At 33.5% G+C, this 28,000-nt stretch overlaps 1 long non-coding RNA gene across 4 annotated transcripts; it reads left to right on the forward strand.

Annotated features, from left to right (window-relative positions):
- The first annotated feature begins 1,207 nt into the window (after window positions 1–1,207).
- Window positions 1,208–27,999, forward strand: LOC145638850 (uncharacterized). Of its 4 annotated transcripts, none has more exons than XR_014114714.1 (3): window positions 1,208–1,482; window positions 2,795–2,893; window positions 27,507–27,999. It is a non-coding gene; the product is annotated as an uncharacterized LOC145638850 (long non-coding RNA). The 4 variants fall into 4 exon arrangements; XR_014114716.1 differs by having other exon boundaries at window positions 1,208–1,455; XR_014114713.1 differs by having other exon boundaries at window positions 1,209–1,482; window positions 2,795–2,869; window positions 27,507–27,998.
- The last annotated feature ends 1 nt before the right edge of the window (window position 28,000 follows it).

The following is a 28,000-nucleotide window of genomic DNA, read 5'->3' on the forward strand; positions in this document are numbered from 1 at the left end:
GCTGTTGGGGTTTGGTAAGTCCAACTTACCGCGGAAACAAACCCGACCTAAAGAACCACTCGCAATTAATAAAACCATAAAGCATAACAAATAAACATAAAAGGATAAAATCGAAATTTACCTTTGTAGCGTGCTTCGCCCTCAAAGTCGAGCTCTTACTTGAAAGCTTTAAGCTCCGAAAATACGCGAGCCTCCAACGGAAGTCCACCCGCAAAAACTACTAGCGACTTTTAGGTCCGTTACCTCGAGGTTAGCGAGGTCCTACCAAAACCCGAGTATTATGTGAGTTTAAGAGTTTTTGCTAATGCAATGCTCTATTGAACTCCTACTCAAGCACTCTTTCCAAAAACCCAAGATGGGTATTTATACGCAAGAGGGAGAGTGGGAATTTCTATCCCATCAATGTGGGAGTCATGAAATTCTACAATTTATTTTAAAGCTAAATTAAAATAAATAAGAAAACTAATAATAAATCTACAAGTGGCACTATCATATGTAAAGGGTGGTGAGAACCACATGGAGAGTAGGGGACCATACTTGCTCCCCACTTAATACTCTCCTTGTGCCACATGTCTCTCGCCTTACATGCTTTCCATATGCTCCCACTTGCTCCCCTAGTATACGGCCCTATGGCCCAGCCACAACTCGGCCGAGAGCCCAACCTGTGCGTGCGTTGCTAACTGTTGCTAGCACGCACGGCTTGCGGCAGCTGCTAGCTATGGTGCGCTAGCACGCAGAAATCGCCCATGCATGGCTCGGATTGGTGCGCTTGCTAGCCACCTATGCTAGGACATTTTTGCCCCTAGCACTCGGATGCACGGGGCACTCCGATGCTAGGGGTATTTTGGGAAATATTGGCGATTTATTATTATTTGCGCGTCTCGTCATTTATTATTTTTGACTCGACTTCCGACGCTCAGTTTTGACGCTCTAAGCTCGAATTTCCGACGACTAAATATTTAATACTCGGTCGGCGAATTAATTTCTTCCGAATTAATTCGTCGAGTCAGTTCGTTTAGTGCTAAGGGTGTGACCTGAAGGGTTCAGTCAAGATTAAGCTGTAATATTAATTATGTATTAATATTATTGGTCGGAAGCGGCCTCCACCTAGGCATTCCGATCACTTGACCTTACTGAATATATTTTCTTTCTAATAATTCTAAAACCACTAACGGAATAGTACACTTGTTTGAAGGACACCATTCCTTTCACTTCCTTAAAGTTTCTCTCTCTCCTCATTTCTATTCTTCCTCTGCCGTAATCTCTATCTCTCTCCGTTTCTCTTTATTTTTAGATCCAGACCATCAATACCCTCCTCCCTTTCATTCTCTTATTCCTCCTAAAATCACCACGCAAGTATGAATTGTTTCATAGCTTCTCACTACCACTAGTCCACCACCTTGCTATATTTTTACGCCCGTTGAGCCTCAAGCATCCACCATTGAGCCAAGAGAGGTTTATTTGAGTGTTCAATTTGTTAAGGTTTCTCAGTTTTGGATTCTATTTTAATTTAGGTTAAATATAAATCTAGTTTTTCTCTGTGTTTTTAATTCAAATTTATGATTATAACTAATTTGTATTTTTTGTTGTTAATTAGATCTAACAAGTATTCATTTTTCTTGTTTATTTTGAGATAATTGTTTGTGTAGTGGTGGTTAATGGGTCCTGGTACGGGCAGTGGGTGGTGAGGGTCGTGGGGGTGGGCGCATCTGTTGGTCCTAGCAACAACAACAACAATGGATTATTTCATCATTTCATATTTTTTGAGATTTTGTTTTGCTCAAATTTACAATCTCACCATTTTGAAACAAGGTTTTCTGATTTTTTTTAATTTTAACTCAATTATTTTTCCATAGAAATTGTGCCTTTGTCAATTACATGCAGCAAATTACGGACTTTTGACAACATTAATTGTCGGTATTTCTTGAAATTATATTGATCTATGTTTCTGAGTGTTCAATTATATTGAAATTATTTCTTAGATCTGACAAGTATTTATTTTTCTTGTTTATTTTGAGATAATTGTTTGTGTTAATTATTTTGGTGTGGCGGATATTCTATGTAGTGGTGGTTAATGGGTCATGGTAGGGAAGTGGATGGTGAGGGTCGTAGGGGTGGGCGCATCTGTTGGTCCTAGCAACAACAACAGTGGGTTATTTCATCATTTCATATTTTTTGAGATTTTGTTTTGCTCTAATTTACAATCTCACCTTTTTGAAACAAGGTTTTTCTGATTTTTTTTCTTTTATTTCAATTATTTTTCAATAGATTTTGTGCCTTTGTCAATTACATGCAGCAAATTACGGACTTTTTACAACATTAATTGACAGTTTTTCTTGAAATTATATTGATCCATGTTTCTGAGCGTTCAATTATATTGATATTATTTCTTAGATCTGACAAGTATTCATTTTTCTTGTTTATTTTGAGATAATTGTTTGTGTTAATTATTTTGGTGTGGCGGATATTCTGTGTACTGGTGGTTAATGGGTCATGGTAGGGGTAGTGGGTGGTGAGGGTCGTGGGGGTGGGCGCATCTGTTGGTCCTAGCAACAACAACAGTGGGTTATTTCATCATTTCATATTTTTGTTTTGCTCAAATTTACAATCTCACCTTTTTAAAACAAGGTTTTTCTGATTTTTTTTATTTTAATTCAATTATTTTTCCATAGATATTGTGCCTTTGTCAATTACATGCAGCAAATTACGGACTTTTTACAACATTAATTATTGTCAGTATTTCTTGAAATTATATTGATCTATGTTTCTGAGCTTTCATATTACCGATGTGCAGGGGAGCGAACTAATTTAATTTAAGCTTGTAACTATCAATTGCTGGAAAACCAAGAGGGAGATGTCAACTTAACAGGTGAACCACTGCTTAGCTTTACAGGTTCTAAGATTTATTTTCTTATCATTTTATTTTATTTTTATTTTTTTGTTTATTGGGTTTGATCTTGTTGTTATTTTTGTCTCGATACGTCAATATTTATGTCTGAAATTAATGTGAAATTTTATTGTTAATTTTTTTTTTTTTTAAGAAATTTATATACTCTTTTCTTCAATTGTATGATTTTTTTGGTTATCTTTTTTCTAACAAGATTAATAACAAATCCTAGCATGTCACTAAGCATTAAAGATCAAAGCTTTATCCCTAACATGATACTAACATGATATAAGAAATAGGAAGTAACCTCAACATGATACTAGAAACGTACATGATATTAGATATCGTAGTTAATACCCTAAATATGATACTAGAAATCATAAAGACATCCTAACATGATACTAGGAATTAAAATAATTAAAGCATGATTTCTGTAACAAAAGAATAATTAAAGAAATTCTTACTTGGATGTCTTGTATCTTTTTCTAATAAAAAAATACACGCTTTAGTAACTTCAATGAAAATAATAAATCAAACAATTAATTTAAATAATTGAAATAGAGATTTGGGGCCAAACTCTCAGTAATTATCAACCTTTCACGTCTAGGGCAAAGGCAACTTCGAACTTGGCTAGGTGTGTCTAGAACTTGAGAATGAGGCATATTGTATTTTGAAAATAGTTAGGCTTAGAAAAAGAATAGGAAGAGAATAAAATTTAGCTTAGAGAGAGAAGAGAGATGATTGGGATTGATGATGATTGAAAAGGGGTGATATGACCTCTATTATATGGAAAAAAAATAGGGTCGAAGGAGTAGAATAGAATCCGAATTCGAATTGAAATAAAACTCGTCGGTTAGCAGTTTTTGCAGATTTTGTTTTTATCATATCTTTTGATCCAAAAGTCCAAATAAGTCATTTAATATGTCGTTGGAAATATCTTGAAGTCTTCTTTCCAATCCAATTAGAATTAAATTAAAATATTTTTTATATAAAAATATATAGCCAAAATAGTGCGACGGTGTCAGGTTTGGATAGAGTTTCGTATTTCTTTTTTATCTTTTTCGTTGTAGCTCGGAATTCTTATTATAATATATCATTGGAAAGATAATTTAAAGATCTATCCAGCCATATAAGATTTGGATAAAAATTATGAGGCACGAAAAATATTATCTGAATGGCTTTAAACATCTTTAAATTCGAACAGAATTAGGACTTAAAAAAGGAAAATTTTAAAATAGGAAAGTTTTTATTCAATTTCAAATACTTTAAATTTATCTTTTCAAAAAGGATAATTAAAATCTTTTAGAAAATCATAGAAGATTCTTATTAAATCCTAATTAGTTTAGGAATAGGATTAAACCTTTGGACCCTCCACATGATCATTGGGTTATAGTTAAAATCCGGTTTGGGCCTAGTTTAGTATTTTGGCCATAACTTCCTCATTATTCATCGGAATTAGGCTTATAATATATCGTTGGAAAGGTCTTTTCAACCCCATCCAATTACACTGTTAGTGGAACCATATCATGAACCAAACTAAATTGGACTGGCTATTTTCATAAATAGAGTAAGATAGCGAATATTTTTTAAAACAAAAAGAAATATTCTTTTTTATTATTAAAACAACCGAATCACAAGACTTTTCACACTTTCACTTTGTCCGATAATCAAATGACGTGAAAGATATTCAACACTGGGTTTGGTTTTTAGGGAGACACATTTGGGTGTCTACACTACCCAACCCAAGTCCCTGACTTAGATTCACTCGTACTCCCTTAGTACTCTCTCACTTAGCTTCAACCTAGAAGCCTACACAATTGTATGTAAAGATCAGTTACACACACACCCCAAGAACCCAACCAATACATATTAATGACCCTTAGTATATGAGAGGTAAGCTACACATGAAACCGAAACTAATATGACAAAGTTATGAACTTGGTTAACTTACACAATTAAGCACACTTCGATTTCTTTACACATAAACTCACAGAAAATAATGAAATGGGATTTCTACAATTTATATAAGACTTGCTCATATAGAAATTAGGGTTTTCAAAAGATAAATATGTTATTTTACCAAAATCCTAAAACACGATTTTAAGTAAATCAATTTATAAAAATATTTTTAGAAAACTTATTAAAGATAAACTACCAAAAGATTAACATCTTTTGATAATTCTGTTTTTAAGAAGTAAATCATTTTAGAAAATCTTTTCTTCAAAACTTATCTTTTATAAACTATCCTATTTTAAAGCTTGCCATGCTCATTTGTCACGTTTCTAGTAAGTATCACGCGTAACCCTAACAATCATATTTACAGCAAATTTAAAAGATAAAAACCTAAAAAAAAAAAAAAACTAATTTGCTTCACCAATATTCAGTATACTAGGATGTTGGGGCTTCACGCAGTCCAGGACCAAGTTCCTGCTATCACTTGCACTCTAGTTCTGAACTGGAACTTCGTAGGCCAAGATCTAATAGAACTTGTTGTCTACAACGCAGACCAATTCAACACTTTACCTTTTTGTCTTTAAATTCCTATTAGAGAACTCAAATAGAACCTGTCAGAGAACTCTTCCTCTATCTTCTTTAATCTTTCCTTGGAATATTTCCATGTCTTCTTAGATTATGCTACTTTTCCACTTCCAAAGTCTACTTCAGTTGTTCTAATTACAACACTTAGAAAAACCTTTATAGTGGAAGTTTTCTTAGCTTACGTTCATCATCAAAACCTTTAAGCTTAAAAAATTTCCCCCTTTTTGATGATTACAAACTTTAGCAAACTTCTAAGGAAAGTTAAATAATTTAGAAGGACGTATTTTTGTATTTTAAATTTATTGACAGAATACTAAACATAAGCAAAAATCTAAACTCAAATAAAACACACAAAATAGTTAAAAAAAAAAAAAAAAAAAAAAAAAAAAAAAGAACATAAGAAACAAAACACAGCAGCATCAGAGAAACTTGAGATAAGATACTATACCAACTAGAACCCAGAACAACTTCAGCCTTCAAGTCCGATTCTTCTTTTCTCCCTTTTTGCATTATAAGAAAGTCATGCACTTCAAGTTATTAAACATCTAGCCAAAGCCCCACAAGCAATTCATCGAGTGTGAGAAACTGAAGGCAGCACTACTAAATCCTCTTCATTTTGTTCCACTTTCCTGCATATGCTTTTATAACATACAAAATATACATGTATATGCAAAGTTCCAAACATTCATTGCAAAACCAAAATTTAATCTTGCTTAATCTAATTACAAACCAACATATTTTCAAATTTTCACAAAATAAAACTGAAATTGTTCATGACTAAAACAGAAGAAAGACAAGATTAAAGCTAGGTTGAGATAGGATAAAGTTAAGGTAGGCTGAAGAGATATAAATTGAATTAACTCTTAAGGAACTCAAGAATCTTCTTATTGTCCTCCTTGTAGGAGTTTATAGGTACGAATTGCGAAAACATGAATCACATTCACATAACACCTAATGCCAAGATCATGCATAACACATAAAGAATTAAAATTAATACCCTTGAAGCGTGATTCCACGTATGATCGAACAAGAACAATAAGGAGAATAAGAACCCCACGTGTGATTCCTCTACTAAGTCCACGAGCACGGATCAAACCTCCACTAATGCTAATTAGTTGTGATCGAACACTTCAATCAACCTTTGACGGAGATGTGAGTCACGAGCACACCACAAACCACCCACAACACCACCACACGCTCCACCCAAGGAGCAGGGTCGTACGGACAGGGAGGAGAGAGAGAGAGAGAATTAGGGTTTTGGTCTTGTTGCTTGATTCACAATTAAATGTTAATTGTTATATCAAACAACCCTAGGAATGGATTATATTTATAGATCACATCTCTTAATAAATCCATGTCAAGCTCAAAACACATTAAGCTCTTTTAACTATTCTAGCCCAACAATCAATGTAGCATGTTATAAACTCATGAGGCCCTATAATGGGCCTCTAACTTGTTTGACCCAATACTCTTGTGTGTGACCTCATAGGATCCATTCTATAAGGCTTTGGGCTAGTCAACTAGCCCAAAGATCAATTGTCATATCTAGCACAAAATATTGACGACCCTATATAATGAACTAAGTTTCTCCATAATTATGATCCTTGATATATCTAATAATTGCACTTATCGAAGACAAAACTCCTTCAATCTCCCACTTGTCTGAGACAAGTGCACAATATTCAAATTCCTTAAGTCAATGTCTATCGATTTGATAATATGATTGCATTTCATGTCATGATCATATGAATCTACAAATCTTTTCTTGAGAAACTGAGTTAAAATTAAAAAAACAAATGATTACTATGTAATCCATTTGAGCATGGTCATGCATTTTCTGAATTCTCCTTCCTCAAGGGGCCACACATTTCTAATTAAATAGGTAGACTCAATCCAATCCTATGGCAACCAAGGCTCCCACTCAACTCATGAAGTAACCGGGAAACACACATTATAATCTCCAGTCACTACTACAAAAATGGCCTAAGGAACCACTCTAAAGACACCGTAGAATTAAAAAATCCGGTTTCTTAGATAAAGAAACCTCATTTGAGAGAAATTCGAAAATAAGAAACCATATATATTTTAAATATGGTTTCTTAGATTCTAGACTATATTAGATATTCAAAAAATCGTAAATCTTACTATAACATAGGCAATAAATAAATTGAAAACCTAATCGTGTAAATTAAAAACCACCCACCTTCCCCTTAAAATGAGTAGTCGTTTCCCTTGTAAACTTCATCTAGAATCCCAGTACCTCTATAATTCATTTCCCGTCGTCCTCAATTTCTTAAATTCTCTTTTCCTCACCGTCTAGTTCTCATAATTCCTTCGTATTCGTCGTCGCCTTCTCACCATGACATCCGATCTACCGTCTGCGTGCTCGTTGTGCCGTCAAATTGACCGTCATCTATACGCCGTTCCTTTGATTCATCGATGTTTGCTCATCCATTAAACTCGATACGAATACTTTTTCAATCAATTTTAATTGCGTAGTATGTTTCATTGATTTAATTTGCTTTCCATTTCAATTTTGGTTAATTTGTGACTATGTGCATATATATAATCAGTATCCATTCTTATGTTGTGTGTTGCTTGATTAATTCAAACTTAGTTGGAGTATTTTTAGGAATATTGTTTTTAGTGTTGTTGGTTATGTACGTAGTGGAGTAATATTACTATGTTAGTGGGATAATGATCCTAAATTATAGGACCCATTAGTTAGGTTTTTCATTATATTTAAATGCATTATGTAAGTTGATTTCATTGTGTGAATATATCGAATTATCAGTTTTTATCTCTCTCTTTAGTTCCAACATGGTATCAAGAACTTCAGGTTAGATCCGGGAAGGGAATGAGATGATGAAAAAAAATCGGAAGTTAAACTAAAAATATCAGTCGTGTTTGTTGTGAGTAAAAGAGTCGTGAGGTTTGAGTGTAAAACATAGTGAGTTTTTTCTTTCGGAATGAATTTTATTTTTTGTGTGTTTAGTCATTGTAGAAATGGGTGCATTTAATGTGTCGATGGGTTCTTTTCGTATTAGTTGTTGCAGTCCTAGGTATGCAATTGGTATTAGTTATCGTCGAGGTGGTCATGGTTATGAAAAAGGTGGAGGTCGTGGTGGCAACGGAAGTAGAAGCGGTGGTCATGATGTAAATCATCTTCAAATCCAAGTATTGTGTTCATGTTTGGGTCGTGGTTGCTTAGTGTTGGCAGTAATGAAGTCCATGGCGAAATGGAAAAGTCGAGTGTATGTAGTTGTGTGGTTGTGGTCGTAGTTTCTGTAGCAAAGAGATGAATATGTGCATCGCGTTCGTGGGAATAGCATCATCCAAGTCGAGGTCCAAATCGTGGTCGTGATGAAGAAAGTCGAAGAGTTCGTGACTATGCCAGAAGTCAAATGTCGTAGTTAAAGCCATGTTTTCCGTGGGGCTATGAATGTTTGTGTCTAGTTCAAGGTCGTGTTCAAGTCAAAGTCGAGTGATTAATTTAAACTTAGTTGGAGTATTTTTAGGAATATTGTTTTTAGTGTTTTTGGTTATGTACGTAGTGGAGTAATGTTACTATGTTAGTGGGATGATGATCCTAAATTATAGGACCCATTAGTTAGGTTTTTCATTCTATTTAAATGCATTATGTAAGTTGATTTCATTGTGTGAATATATCGAATTATCAGTTTTCATCTCTCTATTTAGTTCCAACATTGTGAACGGTTTATTAATCAAGCTGCCTCATCGATTTTTTTCTAATTACAAGCCTCATTGAATTTTTTCTAATTACAAATCTGATTTGAATAACAACTGATGATATATAATTATATGCTCTTTAATTTTGTAGTGAAATGAATCTAAATATGGCCAAGTCATGTTTGCAGTTGAAGACTTGAAGGAAGTAAAACGAAGCAGATTAATGCTAATACATTGAATAGTTTCAAGGAGGAGGTTGTATTTATAGTGTATGCTAATGTAATTATAATGTAATTTTTTCTTTTAATGTCACAGAATATTTTTATGAAATAGATGTATTATACTTCGTAATTTCTTTATAATAAAGATCTTGTAAATTGTTAAAAATGAAGTTGATCATTCGTCTTTTTATAATAAAGATACTCCATTGTTAATTTTAGTCCTGGATGTAGCAACAAATTTGATCTAGTAACATTATTATATTTTTTTAAAAAAAGAAAAAAGAACAGCAAAGAGACCGGACATCTATATACACTGGTCTCTTTTACTTTATCAAAGAAACCGGTAGAGCAAGGATGCACGATGCCTTTGTCTCAATAATTTGATTCACTTAGAAGGACCTAAGAGACCGATTATTAGCTAGAACTGGTTTCTTTGATTAATCTAAGACACCAGATAGAAAATACGGTCTCTTAATCAAAGAGACCTACTACCTAGGCACCAGACCTTTTGCGGTTTCTTAGCCCTATTTTGGCCGATTTCTTAGCCCTATTTTGTAGTAGTGAGTTACGGGCAGACGTTTGAGTGTACCACAGTTAAATCAATCATTGAATGGATTCAGTGTTCCACTCATGTCAGAGGAATCCATTAATATATATCTGGAAGTTCTATACTTAAACTTCAAAGTAGGTCTATAGTTCGATCATGCATCATTCATGCATATCCATGTGATTGACCGAGCATCATAACTATGCCCCTATAGCCCATGAAACTGCACTATCCAATCAATCTTACAAGCTAGTCCATTTATTGAAATCATTTATGTCCACTTTAATGATTTCGAACTAGGAACTTAAATAATATATGGATTTTGTTCATATGTGGGGTTTTATTCACCAGGTCATCAACCTGATGAGCCCATCAATCCATAATTATTTTGGACATTTTATTTAATATCAAAAACCATAATTAAATAAGATTGAAACTTTGTTTCAATTGATAAACATAATTCTGCAAGTTAATGTATTACTTATGTAATATGCTTTCTAAAAACATATACAACTTAAATTACATAACTTGCTTCAATCCAAGAATCTTGGTATGACTCTCATACCTTGATCATGAAAGCGGTTTATTAAGTAGAGTTCATGAGACATTCTCATAAACACGAATTTTGCAACTTCTAAATTTTATAATAATTTTCATCTCCATAAGCTAAGAATTTTCCTTCGCCTTTTCGTAAGGAACTTAGAAATTTCTAATTTGTATTCCAATGTTACATCGGATTTCGATTGAAATCTATCATCACTTGTTCTTAAAGCACGTGAACCAAATAGATGAGTATATTCCATGACATGCATGATGTATCCTTCGCAAACTGCATAATGAGCATCACTCAAAACATTAATTTCATCAACCCTTCTCAAAGCATTGAATCTTTAATCAATGTGTCATGTTACATGGGATTGAAACTCCTTTCAAATTAATGTTGAACCTTATAAGAATCTTATCAATATAAGTTTCTTAACCAAGCTCAAACATACTTCAAAAACTATCTCTATAGATCTTGAATCCCAACTGTACTCATCTTCCTCTTCCATTTTTTCATACAAAATGCATTACCCACCACTTGACTCTTCAAGCAATGAATAATGGCTCTTTACTAGACCAAGAAGACTGTAAAGCTCCCACTAAACATCCTGTATACATAAGACCTTTTCTTTATTTTACGAGAACATCAAACGATTTGATTAACTCACAAAATTAAGAACATTAACTCCATGATGCTTACTTTAATCCATTAAAGGATCTTTTATGCATCCTTAGGATTATTGAATTTTCAAAATCATTCTGATTGTATCATATACAAATCTTCTTTCATAAACCATTTCAAGAAAATGCTTTGAAATCCATCTACTAAATCTCATAAGGTAGAAATCACTAAAATATCTTTAACAACATGACTAATGTAAAGGTAGTGTCATACACTTGCTTACAGACTTAGAATCTATTTCAGATTTCCTGGTTTTTAAACCACTTAGAGTTATAAATTGTCAAATCATCTTTATTACTTGCATAATCATCATGTTCCAAAATAAATATTTTTGAACTCTTAGTCAATATGAAATCATATTTCTTTGGCTAAGTTTTACATATGCTAGTCATCATTGTGGGTTTTTATGCAACAATTGAAACTTATGCAACAACTTTGTTTAGTTTCAATGAGAAACGACAATAGAGGATGTGCACTTGGAATTTACTACCTTTGAGACATGGTTATTATTCCCATTACACTTAATGAGACCACGCGTTGTCATTTGTAACATGAGTTGAATCATGCACATATTGTTGCTTTGATTCGATTACTTCTCAAATTTCTTCAAGATTTTCAAAATCATTTTTCTTGAACTCTTTAAAGGCTCTCAAACTTTTTGAGATTATTATACTCCCACTTACCTTTTGAGGAGGCATATTTAGCATAGGGTAAACTAATCATGGTTTGAACCACGTTTTTTTGTTGCTTTTCTCGAACTCTTTCGATTTATACTACTCCCACTTCACCTTTTGAAACGATTTCCATAAGGGCACCTGCTTGAGCAACAAACATTTATGATAAGTATGATTTGTGTAGTAGTACCCCGTGCTCTGTATAGGAATTGATCGTGTATTAAACGATTTAATACAACTTTTATTCCTTGCTTTGTAGAAAGACTTTATAAGAATTCTTCTTATCCATATCATATATGGAGTCTTTGCTACATTTGATTTGACATATATATAGTTTATTTGTTTAGTTTTGTAGCTTATCTTAAAAGTATATCCCTTGAACAATGGTTGGAAGATAGGTAATTTTCATCCATTATCAAAATATATCTCATATAGATTGATAGCTTCCCTCATAAATACTTCACAAGGTTTTCTTTCGAAGTTTGTCGTAAAACGATTTCACAAACTCTTGGATGTTCATCAAGGTCTTGGCGTAATTCTCATTATTACGATCATATCGCAATATTTTGAATGTGTTGCCAAGTAAATGTCTTGACTCAAACTTTCATCATTACAATCATATTATAGTGTATTTATTATCTTATCAAGTTGATTATGAACTTCATACTTGACGTTTTGAACTTTTCAAAACTTTCACAGTTATGCTTCAACAAAGCACAAGTGATCATATCACAAATGTAGTTTCATTGTCCGCCTCTTGCCTTTGAACCTTTGGTTTTCTTACATCGATATATATTCGACCTTGAGTTTGCATCATCATTTCCATAAATGGTGACTTTGTCAAAATGTCAAATTAGAATGATAATTACATATATCAATAGATTCACAATCTAATGATATTGAAAGTCCATCCCTTTAGATCTTCCGCATGCAATGTTCATTTTTCATTCGAATTAATTGACATATTAGAGACAAATTATACATAGAAATGGTTTAATAATTTCTATCATATAGAACTTTAAACCTATTTAGCAATCCAAAACATATTATTACTCAATGAAGCATAGAATAACATTTAGGCCATGTTTTTTAATCTTCAATGCTTAGTCATTACTAACATTGAATGGGTATGTTTTGATAATGACAAGAATGAATAACATTTATTTAATTCTAGTCAATAACAAGGTAAGGTAAAATATAAGTTCTACTTGTAAAGTTACAACTTTTGCTTCTAAACTTGTAGATTCTACTTGTGAAGTAGCAACATTTGCTTCTAAACTTGTAGATTTAATTCTCCCTTAGCCAGAACTTCTTCCTTTAGTTCAACCACATTTTTTAATGAGTGAACTAAACAAGACATCGTATGTCCAAGAAGTAACAATATGTTAAATCAATTTCTATAATATACTTCTTAAATTGGAAAATTTCCATTCTTTTACCTTCCAACTATATGAGGTGGTTTTTAATCAATTGGAATTGGTCAATTTAATTGTAACATTTTTTGTTCATAACAATTTTTAGCATATAAGTAATTTAGGTTTGAAAAGTAGCAACTTGTTCGCATTTCTTGGCCTATAACTTCTTAATGCAATCCTCATATATTCCTAAACCTTTCCCATTTGAACCACTTACAACACTTCTCTTAGGTTTAAAATGATGCTTTGCTTAACTACTTTAAGCACTTTTCATGATTTTGCTAAGTCTATTCAATCATTATTCATATTAGAGTTTAATCAACCATTTAACTCTATATAAAATGGATGAAGAATAATGTCATTTGATCAACTTTTTATCATAGAGATTTCCAATCACTTTCTTACATTCAATCATAAAAAAGATAAGAGATTTTATTGGACTTCTATACTTGTCTTTTAGAGGGTTTATACCTCCCATCTCATTATATCCCTTGAAACACTTTTCAAAATGAAGATGTGTTGGCATTTTACTCAAACATTTTGAATAAAACCAACCTTAGACATTTGACATGGGTTTAAAACTTGCCTTTTAGAACCATCTTAGCAAAATTGGAATATAGGTTTATGGATTATCTTTTAACCTTTTGAGAACGTTTCTAAACTTTATTTTCAATCGAGGAGATTATATATAATAATAAAATTAGAATGACATGTTACTTAAAAGTAAACGCAAAATTCAATTATGTTTGATAAAATTTAAAGTACCATAAACGATTTAAATTGGTAACTTTAAAGAATTTATTCAATTTTAATTGATCCCTATTGAATAAAATAATTCCAAGACCCTTTATTTGTGTAATAGTTGACGGGATTGAGGCCCTACCATCAAGCATTACATTTTCAAGGTGAGTAAACTCTTTACTAATTACAACTCTTTGTAATTCTTGGTTAAATAATTAATCATCACATGTTTAATTATTACCCTTTGCTTCAAGGTTCTAAACGCTTTAGGTAACCTTGTTGAGTACAACCAATTAAATCTGTAGAATGTGATCTACCCCAAATTACCTACGATAATAAGTGACAATCTGTTGAGGCTGACCCATCACTCATGATCTAAGGATTGTTAGGTATTCAATTAGAAAAGCAACCTCAATATTACTGGGACCTAGATTTATTATGTTGTGATTATTTAGTGAACTCTAACGCATCATCAATCAACATAAATTAAATCTAACATGCATAATCAACTGAATGCATAAATAAGACATAGCATGGCCCCTAATCCTAATAAAACTAATAAAGCAAATGCTCCCACTTGCACCTTCATAGATCTCATCCACCGCACTCCTTTGGGCCTTTAATTTATGGGCTTCTTGGATTAACTGCAATCTGTAATTATATTCTATTCTATCTACTACTTAAATAGAATGAAATAAAATTAAAAAAAAAAAAAATTATCGGTACGTAGACCGTACTAAGATTACATATTTAATCTTGAAGTGCTTAAATCCATATTTCCATTTCATAAACCAACCCAAATCCTAGCCCATTTCCCCAAACCATAACTTATTTTCCTCTTTTCGTGCCTTTAAATCCAAAATAATTCATTTCATGTCCTTTAAAATTATTCATTTCGTGTCCTTTTTATAAAAATATTTAATCCAGTTTATTTTTGTCAATAATCTGGGTTCAATGATTTAATAATTGGATGGGTCTTGAAAAGAGATTTCCAACGATATATTATAAGCCCAAATCCGAGTTATAACAAGTTATGACCAAAATATTAAACTGAGCCCAAACCGAACCTAAGCCCACCTTACCTACGATCCAATGATCATGTGGAGGGTCCAAATTATTTAATCCCATTCCTAAACTAATTAGGATTAATTCGAAGCTTCTATAAGTTTCTAAAAGATCTTAATTATCCTTTTTGAAAAGATAAAATTAAAGAGTTTGAAATTGAATAAAACTTTTCTTTTTGAAAGTCCTAATTCTATTCGAATGAGAGACGTTCAAAGATAGACTAATATTATTTTCGTGCCTCATAGGTTTTATCCAAACCTTATATGGTTGGATAGCCCTTGCAATATCTTTCCAATTATATATTATAATATCAATTCCAAGCTATAACAGAAAAGATATGAATGAAATGTCAAACTCTATCCAAAACTGACACCGTCGCATTATTTTGGCCATATCTTTTATTCTACAAAATATTTTAATCATATTCTAATTGGGTTAGAAAGTAGACTTCAAGATCTTTCCAACGATATCTTATTTATCTTATTCCGATTTTTTATCAAAAGATATGATAAAAACCAAAACCGCAAAAACTACTGTCTATCGCAAGAGTTTTATTCCGATTCGAATTCTTATCTTTTCTTGATTCTTCGACCCTTCTTTTTCGTTATAAATAGAGGTCATATCTTCCCTTTTTCAATCATCAACAAGCTTGATCATCAAATCATTCTCTTCTCCCTCTTTAGCTTAAATACTAGCCTACATATTCTCTCAAAATACTTCCACTAAGCACTCCAAGGAGTCCATACAATACCCAAAGTTCTATACTTAAACCACGGCGTGAAAGGTATAATTGACTGAGAGTTTGGACCAAATCATCTCTAATTTTTATTTAATTTAATTGTTTCAATTTGATTTATATTTTTATTGAAGTTACTAACAGTTTATTCATGATGTAGCAATTCAAGGAAACGCGGAAGGTGAGTAATTAATCACTTAATTACTCTTATTTTTATTCTTGTTGCTAGTATCATGATTAGGTTTATTATTTGATTTTACTAACACTATTATTGTTGAATTGCTTCCAGTAATAATGTTGATTTTTATTATATTTGTTGATCACCATATTGCATGTTTAAAGGGAATATGTAATTGAAAATCACGCCTAATAAGATAATTTGGACAACCGTTTTAGGTTCCTTTTTAATCTTGTTATTAATTAAAGTGATCACGATATTTTAGAATTATGTGTTGCATTAATATTCAACCAATTTAGTTTAATAATAGTTTGGAGCAAATTGAATATTTTTGTTTGCATGCCTTTGAGATCGCAGGAATCACTTTTCACTATAAGAATCGAGCAGAGGCCAATACGGGCGAATGTGACTCCATTACTCACTTCGTACCATCATCCCCGATCCTCCTTTTGTGGTTCCGAACCATATACAGTTAGTAATATCATGGATTATGAATGGGGTGTAACCTTCACGGGTCAATCGTTGTTGCCTTCGTTGTCCCTTATTCGTGGTTGCCTTAAATAACCCGTGAACGATTTACAAGTTCCTTAAAAACTTGTTGGAGGCTCCCTACTTTCCTTGTCCCTAATCGTATTATGTCAATTCCCACTTCCTATGAGTGCCAATCATATTCACAACATGTTTAACGTAGGCGCACTTCGAACGACGCCTACAATCACGGTGCGCAGGTCGTATTTAGTAATCTACTGGGCCATACTAGTCATTCTATAGCAAAATAATATCATATATTATAAAATTGCCACATAATAAATCACCCATCATGCTTTCCTAAACTACAACATCAAATGTTCACAATTAAGGAAACATGGCATCTAAATATCTCATATTTTAATTACTGCAATAAGATAATATCATATATAATTCATGATCATTAAAATATCGTATATTTTAAATTAATCATGAGATAGAATCAAATCTTTTTTTGATCTTAAAAGATAAATCATATTTATCCTCAAAGATTATCCTAACCAACTTAGGAGATTCTATCCTAATTACTAGCCAATCACAAAATTTTAAATCAATTATATCCAAAATTAATTATAAGATAATCACATTATATAAATCAATCTTTATCTTTTTGGAATCTCGCTCAACAATCCTTAAAATATTTCAAAGATTAAAACAAATTTTAAGATTTGAAATTATCTTAACAAATTTTATCCAAAATTAACAACTTTAATAAAGGATAATTATAAAATATCAACATTTAAAATTTGATTTTATCCCCAAAATAAAATATTTTGAAAATATTTTAAATCAAAATAATTTTAATAAAAACAATACAATTTTTTTTTTATTTTAATAAAACAGCAACGGCCACGTCAGAAGGGAAAAACCCAGCCAACGCAATATTTCGCACTTCGCAGGTAAGCAATTTCATCCCACTCGCAAAGACCAGCAGCAAAAGACCCACCAACTAGACGCCTGAACATAGTCAGACTAGAGATAGATCCCTGCTCCACCGACCTTCCAAAATCGTCATCACCCCGGAAGGTTGCAGCGCCGCCGTGGCCAGGCGAAGCTCAGCCACATGCGTTGCCCTCCCTGCTGATGGCAAAGCTCTAGGCTCCAATGACAGTGGCGCAACATTTGCGCCCTCCCACCCTTCTCTTCGACCACCTGGGCAGCCGTCGTAGCCACCTGACGGTGGTTCGTCCACCCAGCCACGGCTGCCCCTCCCAAAATTGATTCTTTTCCTTTTTTTTTTTGAGATTAATCTAATTAAACAACTTTTGTAAAATTATATTAAATTAGGTCTTTTGAATTAAAACACAACATTTATGCCTAATTCAATTTTGAAATCAAAATCATAATTCAATTTAAAATCTAGGGTTCTTCACAAAATTAATTCAAATTTAATTTAACTCTTAAATCAAATTATTGATTATACAAAAAATCATATTTTATGTATCAAATCAATCTAATTAAATTTATGAAGCATAAATATTCAAATATTATCAAAACTAAGCACAAAATCAAAATTAAGGGCTTTGTTTCAATCACAATTTTCGAAAATTCTAGGGCTCAATTCGGATTTTGTTAGAAAAATTAAGCAATTTTAAATCACATTTAAACAATTCCAAAATTAAATCTCATTTAATATAAAGATTGAACCATAATTAAATTATTCTCCCTCCTAATTGAATTAAAATTGTGGACTACCAAAGAACTAATATTAAATATGTGTACATGCATAAGCTAACTGATACCACTGTAAGATTTTATAGGTACGAATTGCGGAAACATGAATCACATTCACAAAGCACCTAATCCCAAGATCATGCATAACACATAAAAAAATTAGAATTAATACCTTTGAAGCATGAATCTACGTATGATCGAGTAAGAACAATAAGGAGAATAAGAACCCCACGTGTGATTCCTCTACTAAGTCCACGAGCACGAATCAAACCTCCACTAAGGCTAGTTAGTTGTGATCGAACACTTTAATCAACCTTTGACGGAGATGTGAGTCATGAGCACACCACGAACCACCCACGATACCACCACACGCGCCACCCAAGGAGGAAGGTCGTACGGACAGGGAGAAGAGAGAGAGGGTCGAATGGAGAGAGAGAGAATTAGGGTTTTGGTCTTGGTTGCTTGATTTACAATTAACTGTTAATTGTTATATCAAACAACCCTAGGCATGGATTATATTTATAGATCACATCTCTTAATAAATCCATGTCAAGCCCAAAACACATTAAGCTCTTCTAACTATTCTAGCCCAACAATCAATGTAGCATGTCATAAACTCATGAGGCCCAATAATGGGACTCTAACTTGTTTGACCCAATACTTTTGTGTGTGACCTCATAAGATCCATTCTATAAGGCTTTGGGCTACTCAACTAGCCCAAATATCAATTGTCATATCCAGCACCAAACATTGACAACCCTATAGAATGAACTAATTATCTCCATAATTGTGATCCTTGATAAATCTAGTAATTGCACTTATCGAAAACAGAACTCCTTCACTCCTTATTATGATGTGCAAAGCTTGCCTCCAGTTTATCTTCCAAATTCTCGATAGTCTTCTGAAACTCCACCTTCTGTTCCCTAAGACTCTTTTCAAGTCCCTATATATACTCCTCTCTCCAGCTTTTGAATCTTCCCTGTAGCCTCTTTTAATTGCCTCTCTGCAACTTCTGCTCTATTAGATAACTCGGCAGTCTGTCCTGCCATCATTTTCTCTTCTTCCTCATCCAGTTCCAGAGATTGTTCCACGCTTGTATATGGAAAAGCACTGGAATACAACCTCCTACTCTTTCGTACAAGTTCCTCTGGAACTGCCTTCCCCTTCTTGTTCCCACTGGTCTTTTCTTTCTTTTCCTCAACCCTTTTAATTTTTCCATATACCACTTCCAAACTAATTCCAAGTAGAGTCTCATCATTTATCACATTCTCTAGCTTCTCATCTATTTCTCCATAGTTCCCCTTTAGAATCACCTCAAGTGATTCAAACACGGTAGATAAGATAGCTCCATAACCTACTTTATTCTTGCCAGGAACACAATTAGCAAGAAGTTGATACATAAGGGAGGGGAAGTTGATTTTAATCTTCTTACTCAAACAAAAAATGACAGCGTCGTGTCCATTAGACATGCTTCACTCTTTTTCTGGGTTCGAGGTAGTATAGTTTTCTTGACCAAATTAAACAATAATTTGTTCATGGGGCTCAAGTCATTGTGACTCTTAGTGTTCTTCCCCCTTTTTCCTCCCAAAGATTCAACTAAGCTATATCACCACCCAGATAATTTCCCACCTTTATGCTTAATTTTCCCTTGACATAAGTCTCATATCCCTCAGTTGGAGCTTTCAGAATTTTACCTAGCTTAGAGTTTCCACATCAAATTCAATTTTTATTTCATTAACCTCACTCTAAATTATTACCCCTTGTTTCACTTGAAATTTTTTACATAATTCATTCATGGTAATTGGGTACATGAAATTGTTTGAAGCTCTAGACAACAAGAACTCCTAGCCCTGGAACTTAATTAAATAAAAAAATTCCAGAAATCCAGCCTTCCTACACCAAGTTAAATTAATTCTATGACCAACTACATACCTTCCTGCTTGAGCTTCAAGCTCTGATTGATCAGCCTTAATTTCCTCCTCCATTGGATCGTCTTCCCCCTTTGATTCCACAGTTCCAGCCACAAAGTCCTCAACCTTTTTGATGTGTTCCTCTACTGATTTTCCTTTGTCCTTATTTTCTTTCCACTCTCTCAATCTTTGAAGGATGTCAGAGGTTTCCACTTCCTCAACATTCGAAGTCTTCTCTCTAGGGTTTTTGTTTGAAGTGGAAGAAGGGTTGTGCAGTTTCATCTTGGGTTTTCTCTGGTTTATTGTAGGATACAATGATCAGGGGTGACACAATTTCGGATTCCGATTTTGGCTCGTTTTGGGAGTTTTTGGAAGAGCTAATTAAAGTGATAATGGCCATGAATTTGAAATTTGGAAGTTTTGAGAAGTTTTTCACATAGGGTAAATGCGATTTGATAGTGGTGATGTAAGGTGGGTGAAGATTTCTTTTATGTTAATTGAAGCGGTGTGAGAGAAATAAAAGGTTTTGTGCCATTTAGTCATTTATTGAACAAGTTAATTGATTTCAAATTTTAAACAGGATTTTTTTACCAAAAATTCTTTTATTTTTAAATTCAATTTATTTCCAAAAAATTTAACTACCAAAAATAAAAACACGTATTTGGAACACACTTTCTACACATATGCAATGTGCATAACTATTTACACGCGCAATAGAGTGTTTGTGAACTAACCTCTAGGAATTCACCAACGATGACACTTAAGCTATGTTTAGCACACCACAATTGTGTTAGCTGCTCTTTTTGCTTTGTTTACATTATTTTTTATTTTTCCATATCTTGGAACTTCAGAAACAATCAAGTCATCTTGATCAGATCATCCCAAGTTCCAATCTCAATTTCTCAAATCTTTCTCTGTTCAAGGGCTTGCTTAGAATATCTGCAATTTGATTTTCAGTAGGACAAAATTCTAACTTAATGTATCTTTGCTCCACATTATATTTTAGAAAGTGATGCCTAATGTGGATATGTTTGACTTTTGAATGTTGAACTGGATCTTTAAAAATACATATATAACTAGTATTCTCGCAATAAATAGGAACACATTCAAATAAAATACAAAGATCTCTAACTTGTTGCTTTATCCATAACATTTGAGAATAACATGCTGCTGCAGCTACATATTCAGCTTTTGCTGTAGACAAAGCTAATGTGTTCTGCTTCTTGGAACCCCAAGAAACCAAACAAGGTCATAGAAATTGTGCCATATCTAAGGTTCTTTTTCTATTAACCAAATCACCTGCATAGTCAGCGTCAGTAAAGCCATTTAAATTGAATGAATCACTTCTAGGATAGAAGAGACCTAAATCATAAGTTCCTTTCAAGTAACGAAGAATTCTCTTTACTACTTATAGGTGAGACTCCTTTGGATTGGCTTGGAACCTGGTGCATAAACCTACACTTAAAAAAAATTCAGGTTTACTAGATGTTAAATAAAGTAGAGATCCAACCATACCTCGATACATAGTTTGATCAATGCAAGTTCCAGATGGACCTTTATCCAATCTTATAGCTATACCCATAGGAGTTCTATTTGATTTTGCATTATCAAGCTTTTATTTCTTAACCAGTTCCTTAATGAACTTTTGTTGATGGATCATAATACCTTCCTTAGTTTTCTTAATTTGCAAACCAAGAAAGAATTTTAACACTCCCATCATGCTCATCATAACTTCTCCACTCATAAGGTCAGCAAAGTACTTGCACAAAGATTCGTTAGTTTCACCAAAAATTATATCATCAATATAAATTTGTACAACTGAAATATAATTTCCATTTGATTTTAAAAACAATGTTTTATCAACTTTACCACGTTTAAAAGCATTTTCCAAAATGAACTTAGATAGTCTTTTATACCATGCTTTGGGAGCTTGCTTAACTCCATAAAGGGCTTTGTCAAACTTGTAAACATGGTTTGGAAACTCTGGATTGTCATATCCAGAAGGTTGTTCCATATGGACGTCTTCTTTCAACAAACCATTTGGAAATGCACATTTTACGTCCATTTGATACAATCTAAATTCCATATAAGCAGCAAAAGCAATAAGTAAGCTAATAGCTTCTAACCTGACTACTAGAGCAAATGTTTCTTCATAGTATATTCCTTCCTGTTGATTAAAACCTTGGACAACCAATCTTGCTTTGTTCCTGACAATAATACCATGTTCATCTAGTTTATTCCTGAATGCCCATTTTAATCCAATTGTGTTTTGTCACTTATTGGTCTAGGTTCCAAATGCCAAACTTTATTTCTTTCAAATTCATTTAGCTCAGCTTGCATAGCATTAATCCAGTCAGTTAAAGCTTCAACATGGTTCTTAGGTTCCATGAAGGAAAGGAATGCATAAAATGCACAAAAGTTCCTAACTTGAGATTTGGTTTAAGTTCATTTAGTAATATCGCTCATGATTGCATCAACTGGATGTGAAATCTAATTCTTCCAGGACTTTGGAGCAAAATCCTTGATTGGATACAATTTTTCTTGATTGTTGTTGACTGGTACTTCTGTTGGAACGTCATCTTATGATTCAGCTTGAACTTCTTCTAGAACTTCCGGTTGCTCTTGAACTTGGTTTTGAGCTGGAGTTCCTTGTGCATCATCTGTTGTTTTCTCACCATTTGCTTCAGTGTTCTGCTCACCCTTATTTTCTACATGTTGTTTCTCTAATGATGTTGATTCTTCATCTTGACCATTCTTCCCTACAAGGCTACAAGTCTTATTTCAAAATTATCATCATCTTCTTGTACATCAGTCAAATGATCAATTTCATCAAAAATTACATGTACAAACTTCTCAACACACATTGTTCTCTTATTATAAACTCTATAAGATATACTGTTTTAAGCATATCCTAGGAATACTGCCTCGTCACTACGTTCATCAAACTTTCCCAAGTTTCTTTTACCATTGTTATGAACAAAACATCTACAACTAAAAGATCTAAAGTAATAAATATTAGGCTTTCTCTTTTTGATTAGTTCGTAGGGAATTTTGTTAGTGATGGATCTGATTGATACTCTATTCAGGATGTAACAAGCTGTATTCACTGCTTCTACCCAGAAGTTCCTAGGCGGACCACTTGAGATTAGCGTTGTCCTGACCTTGTCCTCAAGGCTTCAGTTCTTGCGTTAAACTACTCCATTTTGTTGTGGAGTTCTTAGGGCAGAGAAGTTGTGATCCATTCCATGATCTGTGCAGAATTTATCAAATTTGGAGTTTTAATTTCAAATTCTGTTCCATGATTTGACCTTAGAGGCACCAAAGGATTACCATTTATTCTTTGTTCTTTCTTCACTAAAGCAACAAATTCATCAAATATTTCATCTTTGCTAACAAGAAAGAACACCCAAGTGAACCTTGAGTAATCATCAACAATAACAATTAGATATCTCTTACCACTTCTACTTTAAATCCTCATTGGACCACAAAGATCCATATGGACAAGTTCCAAAGGTCTATTAGTGCTTACCATTTTCTTTGATTTGAAATAAACTCGAGTCTGTTTGCCTCTGATACATGCATGACATACTTTATCATATAGAAACTTAATACAACCACTGTCAAGGAACCATGTGTTGTTCCCCCTCACTGGAACCTACATGAAGAATCAAACGTTAGTGTCATGAACCCAGGCTTATTTGGGTTTTATGTAACAGATGTTGAATCAGATTTCCTAACCCTAATCTGTTTAACGTGATTTTTTTTCTTTAAAGTGCTCTTTTCTTTCTTAGGACATTTAGCTTGTTTATGTCTTGTCTTTCCACAGAAATAACAAACTATACTACTGGTAGGTTAACATACTTATTTTCTTTCTTTAACTTCTTCTTATATCATAATCCTTCAGTTCTCGTGGTTTGGGCATTCACGATCCGTTCAAGTACATTGTACTAAATGGGTTGTTTACCCTTCCTAACTCTTTCAAGTTTCCCCTCAAGATTAGCTTTATCCATTTTTAATTCTTCTAAATCAGATTTTAATTTTTCAAAATTTGGATACTAATCACAAAGAGGAACTTCAGAGTTAGGAACTGCTTCACCAATTTTTAACAAAGACAGCTCCACATTCAAAAGAGTGTTATGTTTTAGTCTTTCAAGACTTTCTTTTAAATTTATATTATCATCAAAAAGACTAAAGAACCTATTTTAAATATCAAATTTCATATTGTCCATCCATTCACTGTGTTCTTTGTAAGTGTCAAGTGCCTTGTCACTTTGTGTTTTAGCTCTGTGAAGTTCCTTTAAATCTTCCTAAATATCTAACACATTATTTATCAAATTTTCTTTAAAGAAATGTCTTATATCATTAGAAGAGTACCATACCTCATCCTCATATTCTTGTAATTTGACCTTTTCATCAGTCTTAGCCATAAGACATAGATGAGCCATTTCTTCCGATGGTTGGTCTTTTTCTTCTTCTAAATCTGAGTCTCCCCATGCAGCCGTCATAGCCTTCTTCACGTTTTCTTTTGTGAAGTAGGGCTTATAGACTTTGGACTCCTTGCCTTGATCTTTCCTTTGAACTTCCCTTTGTAATTCTCCTTTAGAGGACAGTCTCTAATGAAATGATCTTTTGAACTACACTTGAAACAGGAAGTGTCTTTCGAACTTGCAACCTTCTTGTTCCTAGCAAACTTCCTATTGTTCATCATCTTCTTTAACCTTCTAACTAGCATTGTCATCTCTTCCTCATCAACTTCAAATTCATCAGTGTCTTTTGCTTAAAGAGAAAGACTCTTGTTCTTTGAACTTTCAGCATTGGAACTCAAGTGAAGTTCATGGGTCATCAATGATCCTGCCAGCTGCTCCATGTTGAACTTTGTAAAGTCCTTGTATTCTAACATTGCAGTAAACTTGGATCTCCATATTTAATCTTGTGGTAAACTCCTCAAGATCTTTCTAGCCTATTCATCTATAGGAATGTGCCTTCCAAGAGAACTCATTTCATTAATTATATCATTAAACCTAGTAAACATTTCCTCTATGGTTTCCTTAGATTGCATTTCAAACCTCTCATATCTTGACATTAATAAATCAATTTTGGAGCGTTTTACCTCGTTTGTACCTTCATGAGTAACTTCTAGTAAATCCCAAATCTTAACAAAACTAATTTGCTTCGCCAATATTCTGTAGACTAGGATGCTTGGGCTTCACGCAGTCCAGGACCAAGTTCCTGTCACTTGCACTCCAGTTCTAAATTGGAACTTCGCAGGCCAAGTTCTAATAGAACTTGTTGTCTTCAACACAAACCAAGTCAACACTTTACTTGCTGTCATAGAATTTTTGTTAGGGAACTCAGATAGTTCTTGTCAGAGAACTCTTCTTCTATCTTCTTTAATCTTTCCTTGGAATCTCTCCATTTCTTTTAGATTAGGCTACTCTTCCACTTCCAAAGTCTCCTTCGCCTGTTCTAATTACAACGCTTAGAAAAACCTTAGTTTTCTTAGTTTACGTTCATCATCATCAAAACCTTTAAGCTTCAACAAACTTGTGCATGGAGATGCATTGCATAGAATACAGAGGGATAGAGTTGGGAGTTGATTTTATCAGGGTTAATCTTCCAGCTTTGGAAAGGTATTTAGTTTTCCATTGAGCAAACCTGTTCTAGACCTTTTGGATCAAAGGAATCAAGGAGGTTTGTTTTGGGAGGGGGGGTCTTTTGTCACATAGTGAGAATCCCGGGTAAATACCTTGGTCATCAGTGGGAATAACATTGAACCGGCTAGCAATCTTCGACCTTATCTCTTGGGCAGTATTCTATGAGAATTTTTTGTTTCTTTAAGAAGGGTTCATTTTTAAGCTAGATAGAGCATGGAAGCTATCTAATATATGGGTCATGTGAGAAGCAAGCTTCACCAAATAAAAACATGTCATCTGCAAAGAAAAGGTAAGATACTTCACGGAAGGATCTAGGGAGCTTGAAGGGCATTCATGACCCCTTAACACAGCATTAGAGATATTCTATGACAACAGCTCCATGCATAGTATGAAAAAGTAAGGGGGGATAGGATCTCCCTACCTAATACCCCTGGAGGGAGAGAAGAAAGTTGTGAGATTTCTATTAAACAAAACACGAGAGAAGGTGGTAGACACATAGGTCACAATTAGCTTATAGGTGTGGTACAGTCAAAGCCATGGTGGCACAGGGCTGTTAGGGTAAAGTCCCATTTCAGAGTATCATAAATCTTTTCAATATCAATCTTAATGACAAAGAAATCCTTGGCTTCTTCCCTTTGTATCATACGGTGAAGAACTTTAAAGGCTACAATATAACTAACTCACTTTAGACTTTAGAGGCTACAATATAACTAACTTTTGCTCCTTGCCAAGAAGGAAGCTCTTTTGGCTCGGAGAGATCATAGAGTTCAGCATGGGCCTTAGCTTATGAACCAAGATTTCCGTAACAATTATTTATAATATTTTCTTTTAACTATGCGTAATTATTGTAGCAATAAAAATGAAATAATTGAAAAACTTCTAGTAAAAAGTAGATTTATAGTGGGCGTTGTATAATAAAAACGAAATGAATGAGAAAGTAATATGGTTATTATAAAAATGTATCCTTTCGTTTTATTTACTCACTTTCTATTTTAGGCCATTTTTTGTATTGTTCTACACACTTTGCCTTATTCTATTTATGGCATACCTATTTTACTCCTCCAACCTCATATTTTCTTAATCATGCTGTGTTACTTTATTCACTTTTTTCTTACATATATTTTATCCACCTTTTTACATTCTCATTGTTACATTGTGTATCTATACCAACACTTTATTAATTGGTTAGAAGGAAATGGAGCCAAATGAAAAGAAGAGAAAGGGTGGGGGTGAAAATTTTTCTTGTTTTGGGTAAAGAATTGGACGGAGGAAGGGGAAGGAGAGGAAATGGAACCAAATGAAAAGAAGAGAAAGGATTGGAGCTCATCTCCCCCCTACTCCGATCCCTTCTTTTCCCCTTCCTTCACCCTTCTTTTCCTTCCTTCTTTGCTATCTTAGAAAGCGTAAGTGAGTAAAAGTTTTAAGTATAAAAGAGCCCAAGAAACTAGTAAAGAATGTTTTTCTACCAAATAAAATAAAATAAAAAGCCAAAAAGGTAAAAGAAATGATTTTTAATCATAACATTCTCAAAGAAAGTACGTATAAGCAAAAATATGACAAATTGATGTGAAATCGACAATCAGTACAGAACACATTAAAATAGGAAGATGGAAAAATAAACAGAGGGATTGTATGGTTTATAACTAATGCAATTTTTGTATTACATATCTTAGCTATTGTACTGCCTGTTCGTTGTTTATAACTAATGCAATTTTTATGATCTGATTTCTGAATGACTTCTCTTTTGTTTATAATACCAACTCAATTTATTACGTGAAGCAATTCTTGAGCATACCTTGTACCCTGTGTTTTTGTGCCTATAGCTAGTATGTCGTTCTTCGGTACTCTTTAAGAGCATTAGACAACATGAACAAGCTACATCGAGGTGAAGGGTTGATCAGCTACCATCGGCGAATCTATTCTATCGTCGAAAGAAGGCTTTCCGGAGGTCGCAGCTAAGATTTGCAGCAGCAAGGTAATTAATTGATTGATTGATCATCGTTATTACTTAAATTAGTGACTGCTTGCTGCTGCAAACCCTTGCTGTGACCGTCGAAAAAGCTTTCTGTTCTAGTATATATTGTAATTGTACGTAATGAAAGTGTATTTGTTCATATTTCAAAATTTAGATGATTAATTTTTGGTGAAAAAAGACTGCCTATATTCACGATTTTGAAGAATTAGAATGGAGCTTGTATTGTTTGTAGAATAGGCCACCCTCCCCCTTACCTTTATATAATGTACTCCTTTAGGACACTAGACACGTCAATGATGGTAGGTCACTGTAAACCATTTTATAAAATGATTTTGTTAATCG

This window comes from Chenopodium album, chromosome 7 (assembly GCF_948465745.1).
Source record: "Chenopodium album chromosome 7, dcCheAlbu1.1, whole genome shotgun sequence".
Lineage (NCBI taxonomy): Eukaryota > Viridiplantae > Streptophyta > Magnoliopsida > Caryophyllales > Amaranthaceae > Chenopodium > Chenopodium album.